The sequence below is a fragment of the Coregonus clupeaformis genome, chromosome 2 (genome assembly GCF_020615455.1).
Source record: "Coregonus clupeaformis isolate EN_2021a chromosome 2, ASM2061545v1, whole genome shotgun sequence".
NCBI lineage: Eukaryota > Metazoa > Chordata > Actinopteri > Salmoniformes > Salmonidae > Coregonus > Coregonus clupeaformis.
Window position 1 is genome coordinate 5,604,477 of NC_059193.1, and position 13,524 is coordinate 5,618,000.

General features: G+C 45.9%; 1 protein-coding gene across 4 annotated transcripts in view; it reads left to right on the forward strand.

Moving 5' to 3' along the window:
• LOC121544825 (protein FAM13B-like) overlaps nt 1–13,524 on the forward strand; it is an 87,547-nt gene that overhangs the window by 15,032 nt on the left and 58,991 nt on the right. For all 4 annotated transcript variants that reach the window (XM_045226062.1, XM_045226060.1, XM_045226066.1 and 1 more), the window contains one exon: nt 11,815–11,976. The gene's annotated coding sequence lies outside the window, so the exon portion shown is untranslated. The remainder of the gene's footprint in view (nt 1–11,814; nt 11,977–13,524) is intronic.

Here is a 13,524-nt window from a genome sequence, read left to right on the forward strand (position 1 = left end):
GACGGGCAAGAACAGCCTGTAGTTAGCGTAGCTTTGTTTCGCTTGAAAGACTCCTGAGCTGAGGAATCGTTTGGAGGTCCATGAGACAGGCCAGTATGCACATCTTCCAGTTCCACCATCTAGCTACACTAGCCTAATTAGGAAGAAGCCTTGCTCAACTGGACTCTAACATAGCTGTCTCCCACGGGCACACGCATGTGGATAGCTTCTGGATGAAATGTCCGGATTAGGCTATTCTCTAGAATACTAACGGTATGCTTTGTGTGGGATAACTGGAATATCTTCATTTATTGTATTTTTTTATGAAAATGTTGGTAATTAGCCAAATTGTCATAAGTTTGTGGAACTACATTTCTTTTGAACCATCTCGTTTAGCCTCAGCTCAAACTTTCGTCGCCATTACCAGCTGTTGTCTTAGCTCTCTCGAATAACACCTGTGACTGCTTTATGCCTCTCTCCCATGTCAATATGCCTTGCCTATTGCTGTTTCGGTTAGTTCTAACTGTACTTTTTCATTGTAGAGCCCCCAGTCCTGCTCAACCTGTCTCAGATAGCTCCTTTGTCCCACCCCCCATACACACGGAGACCAGCTCAATCAGTGCCTCCAGTGATGCTATCTCTTTCATCTTTACCCAATGCTTAGGTTTACCTCCACTGTACTCATATCCTTCCATATTCTTGTCTGTACATAATGCCCTGAATCTATTCTACAACGCCCGGAAATCTGCCCCTTTTTTTCTCTGTACCCAACGCACTAGAAGACCAGTTCTTAAAGCCTTTAGCCATATCCTTATTCTACTCCTCCTCTGTTCCTCTGGTGATGTAGAGGTTAACCCAGGCCCTGTAGCCCCTAGTATCACTCCTGCTCCCCAGGCGCTATCATTTGTTCACTTCTGTAACCGCAAAAGCCTTTGTTTCTTGCATGTTAACATCAGAAGCCTCCTCCCTAAGTTTGAGTTATTCACTGCGTTAGCACACTCCGCCAACCCTGATGTTCTAGCAGTGTCTGAATCCTGGCTTAGGAAGGCCACCAAAGATTCTGAAATGTCCTTTCCCAACTACAACATTTTCTGTCTAGATAGAACTGCCAAAGGGGGCGGAGTTGCAATCTACTGTAGAGCGAGCCTGCAGAGCTCTATCATACTATCCAGGTCTGTGCCCAAACAGTTTGAGCTCCTACTTCTAAAAATCCACCTTTTCAGAAATAAGTCTCTCACTGTTGCCGCTTGCTACAGACCCCCCTCAGCCCCCAGCTGTGCCCTGAACACCATATGTGAATTGATTGCCCCCCCATCTATCCTCAGAGTTCGTATTGCTTGGTGACCTAAACTGGGATATGCTTAACACCTCGGCCATCCTACAATCTAAACTAGATGCCCTCGATCTCACACAAATTATCAAGGAACCTACCAGGTACAACCCTAAATCCGTAAACATGGGCACCCTTATAGATATCATCCTGACTAATTTACCCTCTAAATACACCTCCGCTGTCTTCAACCAGGATCTCAGCGATCACTGCCTCATTGCCTGCGTCCATAATGGGTCCGCGGTCAAACGACCACCCCTCATCACTGTCAAACGCTCCCTAAAACACTTCAGCGAGCAGGCCTTTCTAATTGACCTGGCCCGGGTATCCTGGATGGATATTGACCTCATTCCATCAGTAGAGGATGCCTGGTTGTTCTTTAAAAGTGCTTTCCTCTCCATCTTAAATAAGCACGCCCCATTCAAAAAAATTCAGAACTAAGAACAGATATAGTCCCTGGTTCACCCAGACTTGACTGCCCTTCACCAGCACAAAAACATCCTGTGGCGTACTGCATTAGCATCGAACAGCCCCCGCGATATACAACTTTTCACGGAAGTCAGGAACCAATATACACAATCAGAAATTTGCATCCTGTAGCACTAACTCCAAAAAGTTTTGGGACACTGTAAAGTCCATGGAGAATAAGAGCACCTCCTCCCAGCTGCCCACTGCACTGAGGCTAGGAAACACTGTCACTACCGATAAATCTACGATAATCGAACATTTCAACAAGCATTTTTCTACGGCTGGCCGTGCTTTCCACCTGGCTACCCCTACCCCGGCCACCAGCTCTGCACCCTCCGCTGCAACATGCCCTCCCCCCGCTTCTCCTTCACTCAAATTCAGATAGCTGATGTTCTGAAAGAGCTGTGAAATCTGGACCCCTACAAATCAGCTGGGCTAGACAATCTGGACCCTTTCTTTCTAAAATTAGCTGCCGAAATTGTCGCAACCCCTATTACCAGCCTGTTCAACCTCTCTTTCGTATCGTCTGAGATCCCCAGAGATTGGAAAGCTGCTGCGGTCATCCCCCTCTTCAAAGGGGGTGACACTCTAGATCCAAACTGTTACAGACCTATATCCATCCTGCCCTGCCTTTCGAAAGTATTTGAAAGCCAAGTTAACAAACAGATCACCGACCATTTCTCCGCTATGCAATCTGGTTTCCGAGCTGGTCATGGGTGTACCTCAGCCACGCTCAAGGTCCTAAACGATATAATAACCGCGATCGATAAAAGACAGTACTGTGCAGCCGTCTTCATCGACCTGGCCAAGGCTTTTGACTCTGTCAATCACTGCATTCTTATTGGCAGACTAAATAGCCTTGGTTTCTCAAATGACTGCCTCGCCTTGTTCACCAACTACTTCTCAGATAGAGTCCAATGTGTCAAATCGGAGGGCCTGTTATCTGGACCTCTGGCAGTCTCTATGGGGGTGCCATGGGTTCAATTCTCGGGCCGACTCTATTCTCTGTGTATATCAATGATGTCGCTCTTGCTGCTGGTGACTCTCAGATCCACCTCTATGCAGAAGGCGGCAGGTAGCTTAGTGGTTAAGAGCGTTGTGCCAGTAACCGAAAGGTCGCTGGTTCTAATCCCCGAGCCGACTAGGTGAAAAGTCTGTCTACGTACCCTTGAGCAAGGCACTTAACCCTAATTGCTCCTGTAAGTCGCTCTGGATAAGAGCGTCTGCTAAATGACTAAAATCTAAATCTAAGACACCATTTTGTATACATCTTCATTGGACACTGTGTTAACAAACCTCCAAACGAGCTTCAATGCCATACAACACTCCTTCCGTGGCCTCCAACTGCTCTTAAACGCTAGTAAAACTAAATGCATGCTCTTCAATCGAACGCTGCTTGCACCCGCCTGCCCAACTAGAATCACTACTCTCGGCGGGTCTGACTTAGAATATGTGGACAACTACAAATACCTAGGTGTCTGGTTAGACCGTAAACTCTCCTTCCAGACTCACATTAAGCATCTCCAATCCAAAGTTAAATCTAGAATCGGCTTCCTATTTCGCAACAAAGCCTCCTTCACTCATGCTGCTAAACATGCCCTCGTAAAACTGACTATCCTACCGATCCTTGACTTCGGCGATGTCATTTACAAAATAGCTTCCAACACTCTACTCAGCAAATTGGATGTAGTCTATCACAGTGCCATCCGTTTTGTCACCAAAGCCCCATATACAACTCACCATTGTGACCTGTACGCTCTCGTTGGCTGGCCCTCACTACATATTCGTCGCCAAACCCACTGGCTCCAGGTCATCTAATAATCACTTCTAGGCAAATCCCCGCCTTATCTTAGCTCATTGGTCACCATAGCAACACCCACCCGTAGTATGCGTTCCAGCAGGTATATCTCACTGGTCATCCCCAAAGCCAACACCTCCTTTGGTCGCCATTCCTTCCAGTTCTCTGCTGCAAATGACTGGAACGAACTGCAAAAATCTCTGAAGCTGGAGACACTTCTCTCCCTCACTATCTTTAAGCATCAGTTGTCAGAGCAGCTTACTGCACCTGTACACAGCCCATCTGTAATTAGCCCACCCAACTACCTCATCCCCATATTGTTATTTACATTTATTTTGCTCATTTGCACCCCAGTATCTCTATTTGCACATCATCTTCTGCACATACAGTGGGGGAAAAAAGTATTTAGTCAGCCACCAATTGTACAAGTTCTCCCACTTAAAAAGATGAGAGAGGCCTGTAATTTTCATCATAGGTACACGTCAATTATGACAGACAAATTGAGAAAAAAATTCCAGAAAATCACATTGTAGGATTTTTTATGAATTTATTTGCAAATTATGGTGGAAAATAAGTATTTGGTCACCTACAAACAAGCAAGATTTCTGGCTCTCACAGACCTTTAACTTCTTCTTTTAGAGGCTCCTCTGTCCTCCACTCGTTACCTGTATTAATGGCACCTGTTTGAACTTGTTATCAGTATAAAAGACACCTGTCCACAACCTCAAACAGTCACACTCCAAACTCCACTATGGCCAAGACCAAAGAGCTGTCAAAGGACACCAGAAACAAAATTGTAGACCTGCACCAGGCTGGGAAGACTGAATCTGCAATAGGTAAGCAGCTTGGTTTGAAGAAATCAACTGTGGGAGCAATTATTAAGAAATGGAAGACATACAAGACCACTGATAATCTCCCTCGATCTGGGGCTCCACGCAAGATCTCACCCCGTGGGGTCAAAATGATCACAAGAACGGTGAGCAAAAATCCCAGAACCACACGGGGGGACCTAGTGAATGACCTGCAGAGAGCTGGGACCAAAGTAACAAAGCCTACCATCAGTAACACACTACGCCGCCAGGGACTCAAATCCTGCAGTGCAAGACGTGTCCCCCTGCTTAAGCCAGTACATGTCCAGGCCCGTCTGAAGTTTGCTAGAGTGCATTTGGATGATCCAGAAGAGGATTGGGAGAATGTCATATGGTCAGATGAAACCAAAATATAACTTTTTGGTAAAAACTCAACTCGTCGTGTTTGGAGGACAAAGAATGCTGAGTTGCATCCAAAGAACACCATACCTACTGTGAAGCATGGAGGTGGAAACATCATGCTTTGGGGCTGTTTTTCTGCAAAGGGACCAGGACGACTGATCCGTGTAAAGGAAAGAATGAATGGGGCCATGTATCGTGAGGCATTGAAGATGAAACGTGGCTGGGTCTTTCAGCATGACAATGATCCCAAACACACCGCCCGGGCAACGAAGGAGTGGCTTCGTAAGAAGCATTTCAAGGTCCTGGAGTGGCCTAGCCAGTCTCCAGATCTCAACCCCATAGAAAATCTTTGGAGGGAGTTGAAAGTCCGTGTTGCCCAGCGACAGCCCCAAAACATCACTGCTCTAGAGGAGATCTGCATGGAGGAATGGGCCAAAATACCAGCAACAGTGTGTGAAAACCTTGTGAAGACTTACAGAAAACGTTTGACCTGTGTCATTGCCAACAAAGGGTATATAACAAATGTGATGTCACGAGAGGCTGTGTCCTGGAGGGACGTTACATCCCCCTGAGATGGCTGCAAACCCAGACAGCTATGGCTCCATCTGCTGGTATGGTCGGGAACTCCAACCCTCTATGGCCAATCTTCCCACGCAGCTGAAACCAATCAGGAGCTGATGAGCTGAAGGTTTGTTGAAGGGAAGAGACACAGTCTCCAACCTGGGCTCTCTGGAGGACAAGAGTGCTGCACGTCCACTTCCATGAGGAATATAAGGATTTGGAGATACTTACCTTTGGGAAATACTCACCTTTGGATATATGCACCTGTGGAAATACGTGTGGGCATTTGGAAGGACGTTTTGCTGGGTTGGCCACTAGCTGCAACGTGGAATACAGTAAGACTGGGGAAAAGTTATTTGAGCGAGGGAGAGTTATGATTTTGGATGTGGAAGAGACATCCCTGAACTGTTAACCCTTAAAGAGCCACCAGAGAACAGAATTGTGTTATACTTTCGTTAGTTTCCCAAGACCTTTAATAAAATCCTTGTTTTGGTTGAACCTGGTCTCCTTGCACTACTTGAGCAATCCCGCTGAAAGCTGTGTAGCCTCTCGTGACATCACAGATGGTGGTGAATACGGGCACGCTCAAGCGTTAATAGTGCATGTCAGAGGAGGATACCGAAGGTTTGATCACCCAGTTTTCCAAGTTGGCCGTAGGCTCCCCCCGCTGAAATGGAGGACATATTGAAAGCCCTTGTTGCTGGCCAGCACGCCCAGATGCAAGCAAACGTGGCTCTCTTGGAGGAGCAAAAGAAAGCCAACTTCTGAAGGCAGAGGAATTGCAGTTGCAGAGACAGAGGGTGGTCCAAAATACCCGCCCAATAAAGGCAAGTGACTTTATATCTAAGATGGGAGCTACCGATGACATTGAGGCATACCTGCATGCATTTGAGGCCACGGCCACTAGGGAAGCCTGGCCCAAGCAACAGTGGGTTGGTCTGTTAGCCCCCTTCCTAACCGGGGAAGCGCTGAATGCTGTCCGGGACCTGGGCCCTGACCAGGTTACTGACTATGATGCCCTGAAGTCTGAGATCCTCAGCAGATATGGACTCACAAAGTTTGGTATGGCCCAGCGCTTTCACAGCTGGACCTTCCAACCAGACCAACCTCCTCGGGCGCAGATGCATGAACTTGTCCGAATCCCGCAAGAAAATGGCTGGATCCGCAGAGGAATACAGCAGCGGCGGTGGTGGAGGCCGTTGTGGTGGATCGTTACCTCGCGCCCTGCCTTATGAGGCAAAACGGTTCATCAGTCAACAGGCCTTGACCACGGCTGATCTGACCGTGGAAGCTGTGGAAAAGTACCAGGCCACAGCGGAGATGCTGAATGCTTCCCGAAAGACCCCAGGAGTGCGGCCCCACCACAAATGGGAAGAACCCGTCCAAAAGGACCCCAAGGTCTCGAACCCAGCCACGTCAGGACTTATCCCGGCTCCCGGGAGCCAGAAACCAGGCGGGTCCAAGAAGAGTACACCAGGATGGGGAACCTCGACAGTGTTACCGGTGTGGGGAGATGGGACATATCTCCTGGCAGTGTGGGAAACCAGCCGATGAACCTATGCCCACTGCGGAGTCCTCCAGCTCAGCACCCACACACCATTTGCCTCGCTCTTGGGAGTCGTAGAGGATGGCGGCCCAGATCCCCCCCACCTGCCCGGTAACTGTGAATCACCATGATGTGGAGGCCTTACTGGATTCTGGTAGCCGGGCCACCCTGGTGCGTAAGGATTTGGTGGGCCCCACGTGTCTGACCCCGGGGAAAGTCCTCCCAGTTTCCTGTGTCCATGGGGACACCAGAGAATACCCCATTACTGAACTTACAATGACCAGCACACGGGAACCATACACACGACGGCGGGGGTGGTTGATTCCCTCCCCGTCCCTGTCCTAATTGGGCGGGACTGCCCAGCCTTTTACCCACTCTGGAGAGAGTCTCAGGAGAGGATAACCCGAGTACCTCGGAAACGGAGAGGCAAGACTCATCCTGGGAAGGCTCGGTGCAATCCTCGAGTTACTCACTCCCGCCCGGGCTCTGATAGGGATGGCAGGTGCCCAGACCGACACAGAGACGGAGCTACAGAATCTGGACAAAGAACTGTCTGGTCTGAAGGGGACCGCTGAGAGGTATCGTTTGTTAAAGCAACAGTTAGACATGAAGACAGAAGAGTTAGATATCCTCCAGGCTAAACTCCAACAGAGCTCCTTCCATAAGCAACAGGAGGAGCTGGAGAGGCTGCGCAGGACCATCGAGGAGTGTGAGGAGACCCTGCGCAGTAGTAAGGAGGTCCAGAAGAAGGCAGAGGAGAAGTACAAGGTGTTGGAGAACAAGATGAAGAATGCGGAGGCAGAGAGAGAGAAGGAACTGAAAGCTGCTCAACAGAAGCTAAACTCTGCTAAAACCAAGGCTGATGCGTTCAGTAAGAAACTCAAGGAGAGACAACAGGAGGCTGAGTCCCTGGTCCTAGAGTTGGAGGAGTTGAAGAGAGAGCAGTCTGCAAAGTCTAGCTGCAACGTGGAATACAGTAAGACTGGGGAAAAGTTATTTGAGCGAGGGAGAGTTATGATTTTGGATGTGGAAGAGACATCCCTGAACTGTTAACCCTTAAAGAGCCACCAGAGAACAGAATTGTGTTATACTTTCGTTAGTTTCCCAAGACCTTTAATAAAATCCTTGTTTTGGTTGAACCTGGTCTCCTTGCACTACTTGAGCAATCCCGCTGAAAGCTGTGTAGCCTCTCGTGACATCACACAAAGTATTGAGAAACTTTTGTTATTGACCAAATACTTATTTTCCACCATAATTTGCAAATAAATTCATTTAAAAATCCTACAATGTGATTTTCTGGATTTCTTTTTCTCATTTTGTCTGTCATAGTTGACGTGTACCTATGATGAAAATTACAGGCCTCTCTCATCTTTTTAAGTGGGAGAACTTGCACAATTGGTGGCTGACTAAATACTTTTTTCCCCCACTGTATATCACTCCAGTGTTAATACTAAATTATAATTGTAATTATTTTGCACAATGGCCTATTTATTGCCTTACCTCCATAATTTACTACATTTGCACACATTGTATATAGATTTTCTGTATAAGAGCGTCTGCTAAATGACTAAAATGTACATGTAAATTTGACCAAAACACTGATATAAATGGATGCACTTGCAATTTCGTCAAATTTGTCTCGAGGCTTAAAAATACTTTAATCGGTCTCCTCCCTTTCACCTACACTGATTGAAGTGGATTTAACAAGTGACATCAGTAAGGGATCATAGCTTTCACCTGGATTCACCTGGTCAGTCTGTCATGGAAAGAGCAGGTGTTCCTAATGTTTTGTACACTCAGTGTATACTGCCCAAATGTTTATAAGAAAAGTGGATATAAAATGAAAGATTACTCTCCTGAAGTTTTAAGACTTTATTTAAAACATGTTTTAATAACACATCAAAATATTTGATACAATATGTGAAAGGTCCAGACTGGGCTTAATGGGTACAGAGTGTACCTTTAAACCCATGGGTGTTCCAAATAAGCCCACCTCTTAAATAATCCATTTTAATTCATTTCCAAATGTTCAAAACGTACAAACTTACATTTCTTAGGTAAAATGTGATTATATTAATCTCCCCTAATGTTATTAAAATAAACGGATCATTACTATTCATCATGAAAGTTGAACTTATGTCCAGTCGTATCCACAGAGATCAATGTGGACTTAGGCTTTAGTTCCTGTTGACCAGTACACACCTGATTCAACAAATCAACTAATCATAGACTTCAATCAAGACATGATTAGTTGAATCAGGTGTCATATTGCTTGGTTAGAACATAAATCTGGGCCCGCTGTGGATAAGAAGGCATTCAACAAAGACAATAACACACAGCTTTCAAATAATTATCTGAAAGTTGATTCACATTTGCTGTACTGCTGTTCTTGTTAATTAGTTCAAATTGTCTTCCTAACGTGGATGAATGGAAGACAACCATATGACTATGCCCCCACCCATAAGTACATGAGTAGTTTCCCAATGGTCATCTTGTCCCTCATTTGTTTGCATTTCTAACCACCACTTGTAGGTCTTCTATCCCTCAACCCTGATCTTATTCTTCTAGCTCTGCATCAATGACTACTGTCCTCTCCAAACGTCTTGGAGAGAGAGTTTTCTAACTGGTTCTAATCTTGGTAAAGGCACCATGGCTAGATGCACAATGTGCATATCTGTAGTTTTTGTGTGTTTTAATCAACATAAATCTGAACCAAAAACATATTTATGCTCATGTTCATTGAATATTAGGGAAATCAATACACTATCCCCATGGGTTTCAATGCAAATAGGAGCATACTGGGCTTAATTGGAACAACAGTGATTTGTGGTGAAAAGAGAGAATAGCAAAGTCTACTCATAAAATATTTGGAAACTATTGGTTTGCGGAATAAATATACACTATAGACTACAATATTATGCAAAGTTAGTATTGATCATATTGAACAATAATGCTTTATTGTCATTTACATTCTGAATAGAGCAGTGCTCTCCAGCCCTGTTCCTGGAGATCTACCGTCCTGTAGGTTCTCACTCTAACCCTGTTCCTGGAGATCTACCATCCTGTAGGTTCTCACTCTAACCCTGTTCCTGGAGATCTACCATCCTGTAGGTTCTCTCCAACCCTGTTCCTGGAGAGCTACCATCCTGTAGGTTCTCACTCTAACCCTGTTCCTGGAGATCTACCGTCCTGTAGGTTCTCACTCTAACCCTGTTCCTGGAGATCTACCGTCCTGTAGGTTCTCACTCTAACCCTGTTCCTGGAGATCTACCATCCTGTAGGTTCTCACTCTAACCCTGTTCCTGGAGATCTACCATCCTGTAGGTTCTCACTCTAACCCTGTTCCTGGAGATCTACCATCCTGTAGGTTGTCACTCTAACCCTGTTCCTGGAGATCTACCATCCTGTAGGTTCTCACTCTAACCCTGTTCCTGGAGAGCTACCGTCCTGTAGGTTCTCTCTCTAACCCTGTTCCTGGAGATCTACTGTCCTGTAGGTTCTCTCCAACCCTGTTCCTGGAGATCTACTGTCCTGTAGGTTCTCTCCAACCCTGTTCCTGGAGAGCTACCGTCCTGTAGGTTCTCTCTCTAACCCTGTTCCTGGAGATCTACTGTCCTGTAGGTTCTCTCCAACCCTGTTCCTGGAGATCTACTGTCCTGTAGGTTCTCTCCAACCCTGTTCCTGGAGAGCTACCGTCCTGTAGGTTCTCACTCTAACCCTGTTCCTGGAGATCTACTGTCCTGTAGGTTCTCTCCAACCCTGTTCCTGGAGATCTACTGTCCTGTAGGTTCTCTCCAACCCTGTTCCTGGAGAGCTACCGTCCTGTAGGTTCTCTCTCTAACCCTGTTCCTGGAGATCTACTGTCCTGTAGGTTCTCTCCAACCCTGTTCCTGGAGATCTACTGTCCTGTAGGTTCTCTCCAACCCTGTTCCTGGAGAGCTACCGTCCTGTAGGTTTTCACTCTAACCCTAATTTAACACACCTGGTTCTAATAATTAGCTGGTTGATAAACTGAACCAGGTTAGTTACAACTGAGGTTGGAGCGAAAACTTACAGGAGGGTTGCTCTCCAGGAACAGGGTTGGAGACCCCTGGTATAGAGGGAATGCTTTTTGTGCTACTGTACCCTTTAAGCCCACCTGAGATAAATGTCAAATTGACCAAAATGGCATTTATGTATAACAATGTAAGGTTCATTTAACAGTAAAATAAGACAATGTGTTTAAAAATGTAAGCTGTGAATGCCTGAAATATATTATCTTGTAGTTCACCAAGTTATGTTGCTACTGTGAGACTATGACATGCAGGCACGACTGATAGCATGAAGACCCCATGTTTTAAATTGGCAAGAAATAATGAATGATCATAAAATATGCTATCATGTGCATATATCAACACATTCATCTCTTCATTTTAGATAAAATATGATCACTTATCTTAGAAGGTAAAAAATGTGTCTATCTGAGGGTAGCCTTTGAAATGTGGAACTTACACATAATTGTCAACAACTTAATAAAACATCTGATTGGCTTAGAATAAAAAGGCTATGGATATAACAACCAGATGAATTAGTTGAAACAAACAGCAGAAAATGTTTTTTTTATTTGAATCCAAATATGAAAGTGGGCTTAATAGGTACGCTTACCCTAAAGCTCCTAAACTGCTGCGTAAATTCTCCTAACCTGATACGAAAATTCAATTTTAACATAAGTTGTATCCCATCTAGACAACCCTAGAATGGTCCCACCTGATCATGCCTCCTCCTGCCTGCCTTCCGTCTTTGAGGACATGTATTTCCATTGTTCTAGCGATCACTCGACTATCTTGTCAGTATCATAGAAAGTATTGGACCTAACTAAGAAAGCGGCTTCTTTCAAACACTTTTATTTTTATTTTCTCTCTTTCTCCATTCTCCCCTGCAGCTTAGCTACTGAAGTCCTGATCAGGATTCGCGGTCTGTCAATGAGGAACTACAGGCTCATCTTTTGCCATAACCTGAAGCAGCCATAGATGACCATTCGATTCACTGCTAGTGAGTGGTGCTGAAGATAAGGTGAACTACTGGGTGTTTTAAGTGCTGAACGGTGAGTACTGCAACAACCACAACAACAACCCATAGCATCTGGCCATTTAGAACAAATGGAGAGCCACAACACACTGCAGTGGTTGAATACAGGCTGCAGTCAGTCATTGATGTGTGAATGGGTCAGATCTGGATTTGTTTTAACAGACTAATATGCCCTAGGCTGACCTGTATTATAAACTGGGTGGTTCGAGCCCTGAATGCTGATTGGCTGACAGACGTGGTATATCAGACCGTATACCACGGGTATAACAAAACATTTATTTTTACTGCTCTAATTACGTTGATAACCAGTTTATAATAGCAATTAGGCACCTCTGGGGTTTGTGGTATATTTCCAATATACTACGGCTATGGGCTGTATCCAGGCACTCCGCGTTGCGTCGTGCTTAAGAACAGCCCTTAGCCGTGGTATATTGGCCATATACCACACCCCCTCGGGTCTTATTGCTTAAGTAGAGCCCATCTTTAGGGAGGTCACTGGCCTGGGTAGTGTGTGTGTGTGTTTAACAGGGCATAGAACACTGAAACCTGTCACTGAAATGTAGCCTAGCTAGCGCTCCATGCCCAGGCACCTGCTCCCATTAGCATTGTAACTATCTATGCCTGTTCTGATGGCTGTCAGGCAGACACTTGCACATGACACTACTTACATAACCCACTCACTCCGAGCTAGCTGGAACCTGATAACAACCACTGGCTCAGAGCTAGCTGGGTCTGGTAACAACTACACTGGCTCAGAGCTAGCTGGGTCTGATGATAACTACACTAGCTCAGAGCTAGCTGGGTCTGGTAACAACTACACTGGCTCAGAGCTAGCTGGGTCTGGTAACAACTACACTGGCTCAGAGCTAGCTGGGTCTGGTAACAACTACACTGGCTCAGAGCTAGCTGGGTCTGATGATAACCACACTAGCTCAGAGCTAGCTGGGTCTGGTAACAACTACACTAGCTCAGAGCTAGCTGGGTCTGATAACTACACTGGCTCAGAGCTAGCTGGGTCTAATGATAACTACACTGGCTCAGAGCTAGCTGGGTCTGATAACAACCACTGGCTCAGAGCTAGCTGGGTCTGATAACAACTACACTGGCTCAGAGCTAGCTGGGTCTGATGATAACCACACTAGCTCAGAGCTAGCTGGGTCTGGTAACAACTACACTAGCTCAGAGCTAGCTGGGTCTGATAACTACACTAGCTCAGAGCTAGCTGGGTCTAATGATAACTACACTAGCTCAGAGCTAGCTGGGTCTAATGATAACTACACTAGCTCAGAGCTAGCTGGGTCTAATGATAACTACACTGGCTCAGAGCTAGCTGGGTCTGATAACAACCACTGGCTCAGAGCTAGCTGGGTCTGATAACAACCACTGGCTCAGAGCTAGCTGGGTCTAATGATAACTACACTAGCTCAGAGCTAGCTGGGTCTAATGATAACTACACTGGCTCAGAGCTAGCTGGGTCTGATAACAACCACTGGCTCAGAGCTAGCTGGGTCTGATAACAACCACTGGCTCAGAGCTAGCTGGGTCTGAAAACAACCACTGGCTC